Here is a 16002-nt window from a genome sequence, read left to right as displayed (position 1 = left end):
CAATTACAAAGGACTCCAGAGGGAAAATCCTATCCACAGCCAGGTAAAGAACTGATGGACTTGGGATGCAGATCCAAGCACACTTCTTTCCCTTTATTATTTTTTGCATTTTTTCCCCTACGATATGTTGCTTCTTTCCCAACTATGATTAATAGGGAAATTTGTTTTACATGATAGCACATGTATAACCTATATCAAATGGCTTCCTATTTTAGGAAGAGGTGAGGGCATAAAGGAGAGAGAGAAATGTGAAACTCAAAATCTTGTGAAACAGTATGCTGAAAATTGTCTGGATGTATAATTGGGAAAAATACTACTCAGTTATTAATATCATTAATGTTGAAATGAATACTATAACAATATTATTATTACAATAATTTTATACACACACATATACAGAATCTACATCTATCTTTATGAATGTATGTATGTGTATATGTGTATACACACACAAAGATGTACATATATACCTACATACATATGTATACATATACATATGTATATACACACACAAATACCCCTTTCCCTAGCTTTGTTCCCCAACCTGATCATACCCAAAACTTCTTTGGAAGCCTGCCTAAAAGACCTCACATATCGTACCCAAAGTGTGGGTCATGTCACTCAGGAGGAGAGACTGTCTCTATATCCTCTGTGCAACTCTGAGACATACAGTTCAATCTGAAATGTGTCACACTGTTGAGTGGATAAATAAACCAGCGTTTACTGTCTGTATGTAATCTATGCTCCCTTACTCTGGCTGTCCCTAACAAGGATCCTGAGGAAATTCTCCCAACAGGATCAAATCTGATAATATTTATATGGCTCCTAGCACACAGTGTACACCATAAAACAAGCCCCTTAACTTCCCTTCTTTTACACTTTGGTTCCTTCTCCTCTCTGACCAGGGACACTGGCCTCCTGGCTGATCCTTGACCTTCCTTGGTCTGTGCCTTTCCAATGGCTGTCTCTCATGCTTGGAATGTCCTCTCTCTTTACCTGGGCCTCCTGGCTTCCTTCATATCTCAGCTAAAATCTCACCTTCTGAAAACAAGCTTTTAATGGTCTAAGAAAGTGCCAGAGCCTTCCCTCTCAGGTGCCTCCCATCCATACTGCAGAGAGCTGGTTTGGACACAGCTGATGAGATGTTTCCTCCCAATTATACCATCAACACATAAGTGGCAGGGCCTGTTATACTTTTAACCTTTCTCTGCATCCCCAGGAGGTTAGCACAGTGCTGGGCACAGAGCAGCCACTTCCTAAATGCTTCTTGACTTACACTAAGATACGGTAAATGAGAGGGATTCAGAGAGCCCTGGGAAGATATGTGTGGCCTGAGGCAGGAGGAAATGAGAAGAAGCAGGAGGGCCATTAATGCTCTGCTGACAGCACTGCAAAGGCCAACCTGGGTCTAAGGGGATGAAGCTCCCTTGGCTCTCTTGGATTCCATCTTTGATGATGCTGGTCTGCTCTGTGGATGGGCTGCCGGCCCTGTTATGAGCGTTTCTGGGTCCTAGCATCCATTCTCTCTGGCTTCAAACTTTGGTCTTCTGCAGAATGAGCTGGGGAGGGATAAGACAAGGATGGCAGAGGGAGGAACTTTGTTCTTGCCTTTTCTTCCTAGGCTGGATGCTGACCTGCTCCAAATTATAGAAAATGAAGTCTCACAGGAGTCACTTGATGTTGCCCTCAAGGGTAAGACCCCTACCAATATCTGAGGACAACAGGGAGGGTCAGGTTTGGAAGACAGCTTGACCTGGACAGGAAGAAGACTTGCCACCCACTCTAATTCTTTCCCTTTGACTTTATACCCCTCCTCCATACTCCCACAGAGACCCAAGAGGAAGAAGGGGCTTGAGACCCTAGAAGGGATGAGACCAATCAGAACCTCACTGATTCCAGCCCAGAGCCCTGCCTCCATCAGATACTGTGGGGGAGATATGTGGGTCAGGCAATTGTGACCCAAAGATAAAACTAGAGATGGCACCCTAGGAACTTTGGGATGGAGCAGGGAGCCTGGATAATTGACAGGGAGCCAGGACCAGCAGGAAAGCCTGCTCCTGGCATAGCTGAAGGATACTCACCAAGAGGTCAGAGGGGGAAGAAGAAGTCCAATGCAGATGGCAGCCAGCACAAGTGTGGTATGGGAAGGGGCCCTCATTCAGACCTACCTGACACCTGCCTATGCAGAGATGGCTCCTAGAAGGCAGAGAGCACTCAGCTTCTAGTGCTTCTGCTTCCAGCCAACCTGCTCAGGGTACGTCCTCCTGATCCAAAGAGTCCCACCCTGCCCTGCCCTCCACCTTCTAGAATGACCTCTCTTCTCCTCCCTGTCCTCTTCCCAGGCTTCCAATGTTCACCCCAGGTACAGAAGTCCCCCAGGGATATCATCCACAAGCCTAATCATCTCACAGAGCTTCCCTACACCATTGCTCTATCACCTCTCTCTCTCCATCCCTCACTCTGCATCAAAGGTACTGTCTGTCTGTCTTTGTCCTTCATTTTCAAAGAAAACCACTGCATCAGACAAATGATGACATAACTCCACTTGACTTTGTTTTCAGTGAGGTAGGGCTGTGTAAGGTCCTCTCCAGGGCCATCTGGATCCAGTGACCAGATATTCATCAGGATGACTGGAGAAGGCCCAGGATGCACTAGGAAACCTTGGTCTATTCAGGTACTCACAGTGAGGTAATGCCCATTCAGTGAAGAGGCCTCTTTAAGAAGTAAACAGGGAATGGCCCCTTTAATGAGCAATAGGAAAAATAGAAGTCAATCCAGGGGGAAGGGAAAGAGCAACAGTTACTAATGATAATCACTCTGAAGCCATCAAGTGGAGTTTGGGAAGGGACCTATTGTTGTGCAACGTGTGGACTACAGAGTACATCAAAGGAATTGAACATCCACTTAGAGCATCTCTTCCTCTCATTTTTCCACATGAATCAACTGAAAATGAAGGATCTTATTAAGTGGCTCCCAGGACTGAGATGAGAATTGCCTGGATTGAATGTGGGTACTTTCATGCAGAGTTCATTCTTGCCACTAAAACCCATCTTTCTAAATATCTATAATCTCCCAGAGATCCCAGGTGGTCATGGATCATGGAAAACAGCAGTCTCCAAAAAAGGCAAATTACACTTTAGCTAAAGCAATGGAGAGAAAACTAGGGCATTGAAGATTAGCAGACATCAACAGCCAATGGGTCCTACTCCACTGAACTTCCAAATTCATCTTTCCCAAATATTTCACCCTGTTTATCGCCTATTCGCATGTATTCCAACAAAATTTGCCTCATTCCACAGTGTTCTTCTAAACTCGCACACTGGAAGTCTCATGAGAGTCAGTGATGGTCACTCTCAATTGTGATGGTCCTGTGTTCTGAGGGGATAAAATGAAGTTTCCTAAGGGATGACAGAAAAAGGAAAGTAATCTTTCTGGTAAGTCTCTAGGGAACTCTCCAGGTAAGTGAACTGCTGGATGAACACTAAAGGATAAGGCTCTATATCATGGCACTGGTCATGGTTAGAAGAGGAGATAATGAGCCAATGTCTACATTAAAGTAGGGAGCGACATCCAGGGGAATCAGCCCTGCCTCTTTTCCTAAAATTCTTCCTCTTATCCCTCTCCATGAGGTCCTATCATTGGTTCTACCCCACAGTTGGAGGATGGAAATGGGGGGATTTCTCAGTGGAACCAGTTTTACTGAATGGCATGTCTGGAAGTTCAAGGATCTGAGGTTTGAATGTGAGACTCAAAATATTGCCCTTCTTTTTAATTTACACATTCAGTGCAAGGAGTTTCAATGGAGAATCACAGAGAGGTATAGAGAGTGCAAGTCCCCTTCCTGGGGCTATTGTGGCGGGGTCTGAGATGTCAGTCTCAGTGAATATAAGAGACAGTTGTACACACACAAGATATCTGAAACATATTTCTAGGGAAGGAAGCTTTGTTCTATAAAGTAGTACGAGCCTTTGAGGTGTCTAGGTCTAGATGATGGGATGCTGGACCAGATAATGGATGGCCAACTGATGGAAAGCCATTTGGCTGCTGGAGCCTCAGCCCTCTACCCCCATTTCAGCTTCCTGCTGTGATGGTACCTTCAGAGTTAAGACTCCTTCCTAATTCTTGCTGCTTCCTTCAGTCTTTCTCATTCCTTCATCCTTATTTGGTAATTTAGAAAAGATTTTTATTTTAGTGGACCAGAAGACAAAAAAGTGGTTTCCCCCAAGTCCTCTGAAAGTATCTATATGTCAAATGAAATACAAGATCAAGCCCTGAGTGTCTCTGGTCCTTCAACAACTAACCATAGAACTCCTCATGTGCCTGGAACATGGAAGTGCTTAATAAACGTTTATCGACAGACTGATTGATTAAATTGGAATGGTTTCTTTGGGTCTCTAGGACAAAATCCAAAGCATTCTGTCATTTGAAGTCTTTGCCATCAAATTCAGCATCCCTTTCCAGATTAATTACATGATACACTCCTTTATTTCTTCTACAATCCAAAATAAAGAATTGTCTTGCTCTTCATCACAAATGATATTTCACCTCCTATCTCCACAACTTTGCCCAGGCTGTGCCCTATTCCTGAAAAACACTCTCTACACTCCTCTGACTCTGAGAATACATACTGTTCTTTAAAGCTGAGCTCAAGGCCCCACTCTTAGAGGAAATCTGCTTTCCCTGGCTGCCCATGGCTCACTTTCCATATGAATGTTTTTCCACATCAGCCTTTCTCTAGGCTTTCCCATAGCTTCATTTCATGTAAGAAAACTCTCACATGTAAGAGACTTTATGTAAAGAAATTCAATGTAAGCAAATCCTTGTACTTCATGTAAGCCCCCTGCTGGAGTCGGGGCCACGAGAGTGAAGGAAAGAGTCTGGGAACATTGCAAGTGTGGGGACCCAAGACCCCACTGAGAAGAATGTAGGAGTTGAGCCAATCTCCTCTTCCTTTCACTTATAAAGGCTGACTAGAAGGTAGAGGACTGGTAGTGAATACATATGTGTGTTCTTGGCCCTAAAGGGAATGGACAGGGCCTTGGGCCTTCATACCACTAAAGATTCCTTGGGTCAGAAAATACAATCAGGGACACCTCACAGAGATAGCCAGTGAATGGGTGTGACCCTGCCACCAGCTCTATAAGGAACTCCCAACATGCCTGCTGGGAGGTATGCTCTAACCCTCCTGGTATACACATTACCCTGAGTTAGCCCATAAGGCCATTGATCTCCAGATGCAGGAAATGATGAGTTTCTCACTGGACACTGGCTAGGTGAGTCAAGGCATTCACCTGGGCTTCTGGTCAGGCTCAGGTCATAATGAAGCCTGCCCTGTGAGCCCAGTGTGACCAGGACTCAAGAGAAAAGAATCTAGTCTGTATCATGGCACACAAGTGGCTCAGTGGATGGAGCATTGGGCCTGGAATCCAAAAGACTCGTACTCCTGAGTTCAAATGTGACCTTAGATACTTCCTAGCTTGGTGACCCTGGGTAAATCACTTAACCCTATTTGCCTCAGTTTCCTCATCGGTGAAATGAGCTGGAGAAGGAAATGGCAAACCACTCCAGGACAATTCCCAAGAAAATCCCAAGTGGGATCACAAAGAGTCAGACACAGCTGAACACCAGCAACCAACAACTTTCTATTATTTGCCACAGAGAACAAGAACAAAGCCTCCTTCCCATAAACTTCATCTCCAAATAAGAAAAAAAAATATCTTGTGGAGGAAAAGAGATCAATGGATTTGAAGTGTCAGCATTTCCCCTGCTTGGATTTTCCCCTTTGTTTACCAGGGGCCTGTGCTACCTTCACTCTGCCTTGGCTGTGGAGACAGCGTTTGTGATTGACAAGGCTTTGTTAGAAGGAGGAGCCCTGTAAGCCCTGGGAGATGAGAGGCTGCCCAGAGAGCAGGGTCTGCTCTGCCTTGGGGACCAGAGAGGAAGCTGCTCTGAACTGAATGCCCTGAACAGCCTGGGGAGGTTTCTCTTCAGGGCTGAAGCACTATGGGAATGGGGAGAGCCTAGACTGCAGACAGTAATAATTTGCAGCATCCTCATAGGCTCCAGGTTGCTGATGGTGAGAGTGAAATCTGTGTCAGACCCACTGCCACTGAACCAGGAAGGCACTCTAGTTGCCAGGCTGGTAGCCAAGTAGATGAAGAGCCTGGGGACTTGGCCAGGCTTCTGCTGGTACCTATTAAAGTAGACAATACCAAATTTATTTAAACTCTCACTGGCCTTGCAGCTGCTGATGACTGTCTCTCCTTGAGATGTTGACAAGTATCCTGGAGACTCAGTCATCATAATCGCTCCTTGGGAATCTAGGAAACCAACAAAAGTAGAAGACAGAAATAAGTCAATATCCAAGTCAAAATGTAGGAACAAGAAGATTTTTCTGGAGAATTGCAAGCAATGTGCAAGTAGTGTTTTTGGCTGTCAACATGAGACAGAAGCCTTCTTTCTTACAGACCTCCCAATGTTTGTAACCTGGTGCTGGTCATGCTGGTCTGCCCCCATCTGCTTCTGTGGAGCCTAAGCTTGCTCACCCACTGGATTGAGGGGTCATCAAGTCTTTAATCCCTTGTATCCTATGGTCTTCTAAACCCTTCACTGCTCTACTGTGTCTTCCTTTGAGCCCAGAGTACTTGGAGTCAGAGGAGCTGCCATGGAGAGACCATCCTGGCCTTTAGACACCTGCAGAGAGAGCACTCAGAGCCCTGGGAGGGCAGAAAGGAGGAACTTTTTATATCTTGAGCAGGGAGAGTTTACAAACTAAATTATTTTTGGTGGAGCTGTGAGCTGACCAACCATTCTGGACAGCAATTTGGAACCATGCCCAAAGGGCTCCAAAAATGTGTGTACCCTTTGACCCAGCAATACCACTTCTCGGGCTGTATCCCAATGAGATCATACAAATGGGAAAAGGACCCTCATGTACAAAATTATTTATAGCAGTTCTTTTTGTGATGGCCAAGACCTGGAAATTGAGGGCAGGCCCATTAACTGGGGAATGACTGAACAAGATATGGTATATGAATTTAACGGAATGCTATTGTACTATAAGAAATGAAGAAGAGGTGTACTTCAGAAAAACCGGGAAAGATTTATATGAACTGAAGCTGAGTCAAGTGAACAGAAGCAGGAGAATATTGTTAACAGAACCAGCCACAGTGTGTGATGATTGATTTTGATAGACTTAGTCCTTCTCAGCAAGGCAAGGCCTTGAAACAACTCCAAAGGTTCACGATGGTAAACGCCATCCACACCCAGAGAAAGAACTATGGAGTCAGAATGCAGAGTGAAGTAGACTATTTTCTTTTTTGTTTTGTTTTATCTTTTTCTTTCTCATGGTTTCTCTCATTCATTCTAATTCTTCTATGCAACATGATTCATATGAAAATATGTATGTTTAATAGGAATGTACGTGTAGAGTCTATATCACCTTGGATGCCATCTTGGGGAGGGAGGAGGGGAAGAAAGGGCAGAATATTTAAAACTTATGGAAGAGAATGTTGAAAACTAAAAATAAATTAACCTTAAAAGAAGACATTCTGGCTAACACAAACACTGGAGACTTATTTTTCCTATTTCTTGAATTTTGAATTGGGACTTTAGAAACATGGACAAGTTCATATTTAATGACTGCTAGAGGAATCACTGCATTTGATTAGAGATAACAAAGAGATTCTTCTCTCTGTCCCCCACAATTCAATTCTCTGAAACCAAGAGAAAGCTCCAAGCTCTGAGGAGGAGGCAGAGAGGGCAGAAACTCACAGTTTGAAGGCTTTGGGGGTTCCCCACCTTCCTCTCTTCCTCTTCCTGCCCCACTAGTCTCTGGAGAATGTGTGAATTCAAGGAGGCAATGAGGAGGGTCTAGCTGAGACTGAACGGGTCTTAGGCAGGGCCCATGAGAAAAACCTAGGAAAATGTCACTCTGAGATAAATGGATCCTGTCATTGACTGGATGAGGTTACTAGGGTTGTCCTGAACTTTGTGGAGTGAAAGACTATGTCCATCCTGGTCTCCATTGCCCCATTCAACAAATACCCCATAAGGGAGAAAATATAGTCCTAGAGATATATTCCATCCCATGTCTGTCTGTGCCTTTACTGGGAAGGTGAATATGGGTCAATCTGTGTGCCAAAGGGAGACCACAGAGTTGAGGGAGACTGGTTTAGAGGCAGAGACTGAGAGGCTGGAGGCTGAGTACTTTCCCTTATGGCTAATCTTTCCTCTCCTGGGGGATGACAATGGCTCCATATTTGTGCTCATTGTCTCCTGTCTCTCCTTTCTCCAGTCAGTTAGTCACAATTGAAACAATGAATGAATGAATGAATGAATGAATGAATGAATGTGTGAATGAGAAAGTGACTGGACAGTAAGATTTAAGTTACTCAACTACAAGAAGTGTCAGTGCCCTGACATTCATAGGCTCTTGACCAGAACCAAGGATTCCAAATCATTGAGGAAGGGCCTGATTCCCCTTAAACATTTAGCTTCACACAACTACCAGGAAATCCAACCTAGAAGATATTTATAGTGCTTTGTAAACTGCACCAGTACTGAATGAAAATGAGAAAGCAAAGGCAATACCTCTTTATGTAACATTTACTCTGGGCCATGCACTGTGCCAATTGCTTTACCAATCTAAATTTATTGTATTCTCACAACAACCTGATGCTGCTATTATCCCCATTTTACAGGTGAGGAAAATGAGGGAAACAGAGAATGAGTGATGCGTTCCGACTCACAGTGAAGCACTATAGGGCTCTGCAACTTGAACTGGAGCCCACAAGAAGAGAAAGTCTATTGATGTGACATAAAAGGTTTCAAATGATCTTCATCTCTCAGCAAATCTATGCCATGGTGTTTCCCAGCAGTCTGTGCTATCTCCAACTCACGTTGGCTACAAGAGTGTCTATGTGATGCCTCTGGTAGGACAACGAGAGCTGATGGGCCAGGGGCAGCAAAGGGGAAGCCCTAGCAGATGGGAGTCTGCCCAGAAAGCAAGGTCCGCTCTGCCCTGAGGACCCACAAGGAAGCAGCTGCTGCTCTGAACTGAATCCTCTGAACAGCCTGGGGAGGGTTTTGTTCAGGGCTGAAGCACTATGGGAATGGGGAGATCTTGGACCGCTGACAGTAATGACCTGCACCATCTTCAGGCTCCAGCCTGCTGATGTTGAGTTTGAAATCGGCCCCACACCTACTGGCACTGAAGGAGGCAGGCACTCCTTGTACCACCCTGGTTACCCTGTAGATGAGGAGCCTGGGGGTTTGGTCAGGTTTCTGCTGGTACCAGTTTAATCATTCGCGTAAAAAACAAAGCCAAACAAACCATGTCCTTCTGAGTAAGGCTCTCACTGGCTTTGCAGAGAATGGTGACCCCTTCTCCTGGAAATCTATACAGAGAGTCTAGATACTGTATTGGTACAATTCCCACTGGAGTCTAAGAAGAAACAAGAATTACATCAAGACAAATGAATGAATGACCATGTTAAAATGTAAGAACAAAACAATTTTATGGAAAACCATGAATTCCCAAATTTCTGACTATCAACCATATTTGTTATCGAGGCCTGACATGAGCCGTGTTTTCCCACAGACCTCACAGCTATTTTTTATTTGTATTTTTTATTGTGTGGCCTGGTCATGCCTGTCAGCCCATGTGCCTTTGCTGCACTTAAACTTCTTAACCCACTGCATCAAGGGAAACATAGGTTTAGTTTAGTTTTGTTTTGTTTTCTAGGGAAAACCCCTACTCTGGAGGCTCCTTCTCTGATCTTCCATGTCTTACCCTGAGCCCAGAGCACCAAGAGCCAGAGGAAGCTCACAGTGGGAAATCATCCTGGCCCCTGGAGATCTGTAAATAGAGCACCAAGCACTAAGACAGACAGGGAGAGGGCCCCATGTATCCTGAGCAGAGCTTGTGAGAGCTGCCTTGGGTCTCCATGTGCAAAAGAGCCCCAGATCTGGTATGAACCTCACCTCAGGATCCTTGCAGCCAGACTAGGTCACACCACTTGAGGTTGGTCCTGGGGGACATGGCTTCCTATTTTGTGTACCCAAATCAGAAACCCCCAGGCCATAGAAAAGTTCACGTTTAGTGTCTGACATAAGAACGGTTGCCACTAGTTGTGGATAAATGAGGAAAGGCTTCTGTCTGTGCCCCAGAATTAGATTCCCTGTAGCCAGGAGAGAACTCCAAGTCTTATGGATGTGGCAGAGATTGCAGGAGCTCAGGGTGCCTCACCTGCCCCAACACCTCCCACTACTGGGGAAGCTAGGAAGTCAAGGGGGGAGTGAGCAGGGTCTATCCAAGGCTGGACAATCCTTTAGATAAGGTCCCTGAGAAATACCCAGTTGAATGGATCAGTCAGTCCCTACGTGAGGTCACTGGAGTTATGCCGCGCATTGAGGAGGCAAACATTGTGCCTGCTCCCGTCCCCACATTCCCATCCCAGACATAAAAAAGGCAGAAGCTATAGGCCTGTAGAGATGATGTCTCCCAAGTCTGGCCACTTCTCAGAACTTGGATCTGGGACAATCTATGTGAAAGAGAGAGTGATTGGCTTAGAGACAGAGACAAGGAAGCAGGAGAATGAGCCATTCACATCTGGCCAATCACTTCCCTCTTAGGGGAAGATCCTAGTCTTCTTGTTGAAGTCTCTGCCTCTGGTCTCTCCTCTCTCCAATCAATCAACAGCAGTGAAGGAATAAATGACAAAGCAGTCAATAAGTTATGGGCAAAAACAGAATGCTAAGTCCTGCAGATGGAAATAACAAACAGGGCCTGTTTCATGGCAGCTAAAACATATTAATAACAGTATTGTTATTAATAATAACAACTAACATTTAGTGAGTGCCTTGTCTCATCTCGTCCTCATAATGGTTCTAGGGGGTAGGTTCTCTGAACTGAAAACACAGATGTGAGGTACCGTTCCCATTTTACAGATGAGAAAGCTGAGACACTCAGCAGTTAAGTGACATGCTCACAGGGGAACAGCTATAAATGAATGAGGCAGGATCTGAAGTCAGACGTTCTAAGCACAAAACTCTATCCCCTGTTCTCCCCAGTGGTCAGAGTTCATAGATAAAGACATAGATCAGTCTATTTATCCATTCATCCATCTGTCTCTCCTCTTTCGAACCTTCTCTCTTATGCAGGCAGAGTTGGGGTGAAAAGCTCCCAATCCAAACCTTCTCCCAGAAAGCTAGGTAATTTCTCTACAAGGTATACTTGTAGGAGGGCCCTCCATTCTAGAGAGGTTATTAGTATCACATGACCAGTGGGAATCAGAAACAGGATGCTGTTCTGGGATTCTTGATTACTGGGTTACTCAGTTAATCAATAAACAATGGATTCTGCCACTGCAACCAGGGCCATCTTCAGTCTTCTCAATCTATATCTTGCCACTGAATCCAGATGGCTCTAGAGGACAGAGTGGGGTTGGTGACTTCGTGCAGCCCTGCCTCACTTAAATCCAATTCACTCATAAACAAAGCCATCAACTGCCTTATGTCTTTGGTCCTCTTTGAGTAGAAGAACAAAAATTAATCTGTGAGTACTAGCAGCTGCCCCGCTGGGCCCCTCTGTTTCTATTTGGGCAACATTACTCCTTCTTTCCTTCCCTCCTCTGTTTCCCTTTCCTTCCTTCCATTCTTTTTTCCACCCATTCTCCCTTATCTTCCTCCTATCTTCCTTCCTTCTTTCCTTCCTTCGCCGTTTCTTTCTCCTTCCTTTCATCCTTCCACCCTACCTTCCTTTTTCCCTTTCTTCTTCCCCATGGGGAATCATACACTTACATGTGGACCATAAATTTCCTGAAATAGAGCTCTGTGAAATCACACTTTGATAAAGACCATTGGAGTTCAAATGGAGCTACATGCCTATGCCTTAAACCCAAATCACTGACTCTCACTGACTGGCCAAGAATCCATCCCAGCCCAAGCCTCTGGTGGACCTTGTTTGGGTCTTGATGGATGTAATTCACAATCATTTCTGCTCCAGCAAGAAACCCTGAGAGAGAATCTGTCCCTCCCAGATTGCTTATTTTTCTTTTTTCTGAATAACAAATGAGACCATATTTTGCTTCATTTCTTACCAGACCTTAAATTGCTAGGTGGCTCCTGAGACAAACTGAGACCTGGGCAAGACCTTTATTTAAAGAGGACAAGGTATCCCACTGCCTCTGGAGCAACCTCCAGTCATCCTGATCTGTGCCTTGCCACTGGACACATATGGCTCTGGAGGAGAGTGAGGCTGGTAACTTTGCACGGCCCTGCCTCAATGACATCCAATTCATTTTCAAGTCAAGGCATCATCCTCAAGTTGTCATTGGTCCTCTCTGAGAATGAAGGAGAAGCAATCTGTCCCTAGGAGAAGAGCAATAGCGCCCTCACGTGGTCAGAGGCAGGAGGAAGAAGAGGCCTTCATCTTCCTCATTCTTTTTTAAAGATGCAGCAACAAGAATTGTTAGAGTTAGAATGTTAGATATTTTCACTGCTGTACTTAGAGCTCTTAGGGCAACCCTTATCATGCGAAGAGACAAGAGTAGATGCAGCACCTTAGTTACATGCATGTTGGTTTTTTCTGAGGCCTGAACCTATACTTGAGCATTAATAAAGCCCAAGTTTTAATCTGCATAAGCTCTGCATTCTCTCCTGACACTAGTTTTCTAGGTGTCATACACCTTGCTCCTCTCCATGTACTAAGGATCAGTGACATTGGCCTCCATATTGTTTGTCACACGTGAATCTCCATCTCCTGACTCTGCATGTTCACTAGTTCCCACCACTGCCCCTCCTCACCCATTCCTTAAATGCTCTCCTTCCTTATCTTAGTCTCCTGATTTCACTGATTTCAAGCTTTCCTTGTTTCATTATCTGTTTATTTCTTCCAATTTACCTTGTATATAGATTTTACGTAGGAAACAAATGGGTTTTTAAGAACCTGCTTAGTTCGAGGTGCAAATATTATCTCCTCAGACCCTAACAACCCTGCTCTGTAGGTCACAATGATGGGGAAATCTGAACCCCTCAAAGGAGAGGCCCTTGAACTTCCCCACGTATTTCAGGAACCCAGCATCTGGCCCACTCATCTACCTCAATTACTTAACACTCCTTCATCCCATCTAGGCTCCTTTCTCCATTACTTCCAGACCACCGTAGGCTACTTGTCACTGTCAGATTTCATTCAGATGCTCCCCTAGTCTTTCTGTATAAAAGTATCAGTCCCAGCCTTATCAAATGCAGATTCTTCAGATCTAGCCTACTTGTATTGGTTTCACAAACAGCACAGACTCACTAGGTGGCTGGCTTCTATTGATGATACTTGATACTTAGACTAAAAGGTCTGAGTGGATGAATTCTTTTTTTTTTTTTTCATTTTTAACAGTTTATAACAGATAAAACAATTCAAACTTTTGGTCAGGTGATACTTCTTTTTAAAGCATTCACAATATGGACCACAAAAGAATTTTTTTTAAACATTAGCCAACTGAGACACAAATATATGTATGTTGCTAACTTCACAAACTCTTGACCTAATTGTCTCTCCACATATTACTAAGAATTAAAGGACCCTAACTTGTTGTTGGTCTGAAGTCCTATGCCTAATAGCTTAATTTTAGACAACCTTGGATGTTCCCCTATCCGTAATCTATAATTGAATAGATCTGGTATTAAGCTTATAAACCTTTTGACTATAGGAAATTGCCACCAAGAGTAGGGATATTGCAGGGATACAATATCTCCCCAACTTCATGTCAATTTCAGGCACGATTAGATTGTCCACTTGCATTCAGTCAGGCTTCAAGTCTGCCAGGTGTCAGTGGGGAAATTGAGTGAGTGGATGAATTCTTTTGAGAAGGACCCTTACCCTGCACCTTTGGATTTGAGGATACCTAGCACACCTAGACTGCAACACTATCAATTCCTTTTTTTATGGAGGAGAAAACTGAGGCTAGATCTGACTGACTCCAGGCCAATTAGCCTATCCCCCTGTATCTCCTTGTGATTTATGCATTGTTTGGGTGTATGTGTGGGTGTAGGGGAGGAGGTGGTGGTGGTGTTTAATTGCTTGCAAATTGTCTATTTTCTTTTCACATTATGGGAATCCCAAGAACCTACCAGTTGCTTGGAAAAGACCAGATGCTTAAAAGCTTGTTGACTTAAATATTTGACCAAATCCTTTAAATGTGAGCTCCTTATGGGCAAGGGTTGTTTGGCCTTCCTTGGTACCCCCTATATCTAATACCGAGACTGGCACGCAATCAGGGCTTGTGGAATTGACCTGATAGAGTGCCTGGACAATGAGGATTGCAGTCATTTTCTTATTTTCTGCATTCCAAGACCTGTCAATTTTACTCAATTTGTTGGTTTACTCAATTTGAAACTGAGTTGCTTCAAAGATGTAGTAATTCTCAGACATATTACTCGAGATGAAGTTTCATAATTTTCATAATCAGTTGCCAGACAAATTCTCACAAAACTTGGATATAATAAACAAACGTGCAAGCTCCCCCTCCCCAAACCTTACTTTGGCTGTTTGACTTAATTACTCAGTAAAACATTTCATTACTTGGGAATTGGAAGACCTGAACTTTCAGCAGCTTCTGTCCCAGGGCTGATAAGCTTTTGTAACCCAAAGCATTTGATTAGTCCCCAAGGAACTCCCCAGGTAAGGAGTATCTATGTCTTCTCCACTTTTCCCAAAAGTTAAGTTATCTTCATTTTGTAAACTAAATATATCCAATTAAATACTTAGCAGTTTTTCAACATTGTAGTCACATTCTTTAACAGTTTAATTCATCATTTCGTAGCATCCAGATCAAAAGACAAGTTGATTTCCTAAGGGTACAATTGCTTCACCCAGTAGGTATGATTTTTAAAAGTGACATTTCTAATCCAATAATTTCCAGAATCACAATGATGGGATGCTTGGGAACATGTACTTGGGCCCCAATTCTGAAATCACATTTCTCTTTATAGCCTCCAAATACTATCCCAGGCAGTTCCTCCCCAGCCCAAGGAAAAGGCCTATCCAGCAGCAACCACTGTCTCCCTTCCTGCTAAGGCAGCCAGGTGCAACTGCAGAACTTATCAGTCTGATCCCACCGCGCACTGACTGAACGGGCTGTGCACTGGGTCATGACAACATTGACTACTCACTGACCGATCATACGTATCCTAGACTTAGACATAGGTACACTTCCTTACGTTTACCTTGTCTAACAAGACTTTGATGAGAGTAACCTGACATTTCTGAGCCAGACAAGACCTTTAGTTGACTTACTGATTTTTCAGGCCTAAAAGAACACCCTTAGACGGCACCCCCCTTGGGGTATTTCCTGAGGAACTCTAAGTAAAATGCCTGTGCAGTATATCTCAAAAGTGCATGTTCCTTTAAGAACTAACCACTCCTTAACCACTCCCTAATTCTACCCCAAAGCACCTACTTAGCATATTTGGCACATGTTTCACTATAGAATATCCTATATAAACTTTTAATAAGGTTGCAGGTTCCCTAAGAACTCCTGCCCTCTGAAAAGCATAATAAATGTTTACCTTGATGTCAACAATGCTTGAGTCTGTGAATTCCTTCCAGGCTGCCTGCCCTTGGTACACTGGTCTTTGTGATGATCCCACCCCACCCCTTCCAGCACTCATCAACAATAAAGTTTTGAAGCATCATAATAACAAAAGTAACATTACAAATTTAAAACAAATCTTATTGTTTTGATGATAAAAACTTAAAACAAAAATGTGTTGCCATTCAAATGATAATTCAGTTGAAAACAGTTTCCAAATTATTGACTTACACAATCACTTTGTCCAGCTATGATTTTAACATTCTAGACAGATTGTTGTGCTTTATCAAAATATTTATACCAGAACATTTTGTTCCAGCAAAGAACAAAGTGAATACCTATCAGCTGTTGAACAGCTGAAGAAATCACAGTACATTAATTAAAAGGAGTATTATTGAAGAATAATAAGAAACAC

At 43.7% G+C, this 16002-nt stretch overlaps 1 protein-coding gene and 1 long non-coding RNA gene across 2 annotated transcripts in view; one reads left to right on the top strand and one right to left on the bottom strand.

Annotated features, from left to right (window-relative positions):
• LOC140520138 (uncharacterized) overlaps window positions 1-16002 on the bottom strand; it is a 36272-nt gene that overhangs the window by 6318 nt on the left and 13952 nt on the right. The window lies entirely within an intron of this gene.
• Window positions 1417-15684, top strand: LOC140522176 (uncharacterized). Its single transcript, XR_011973243.1, has 3 exons — window positions 1417-2674; window positions 3300-3434; window positions 8703-15684. It is a non-coding gene; the product is annotated as an uncharacterized lncRNA (long non-coding RNA).

Source organism: Notamacropus eugenii, chromosome 1 (assembly GCF_028372415.1).
Source record: "Notamacropus eugenii isolate mMacEug1 chromosome 1, mMacEug1.pri_v2, whole genome shotgun sequence".
Taxonomy (NCBI): Eukaryota; Metazoa; Chordata; class Mammalia; order Diprotodontia; family Macropodidae; genus Notamacropus; species Notamacropus eugenii.
The sequence above is the reverse complement of the archived record's forward strand: the minus strand, read 5'-3'. Positions and strand labels throughout refer to the sequence as shown.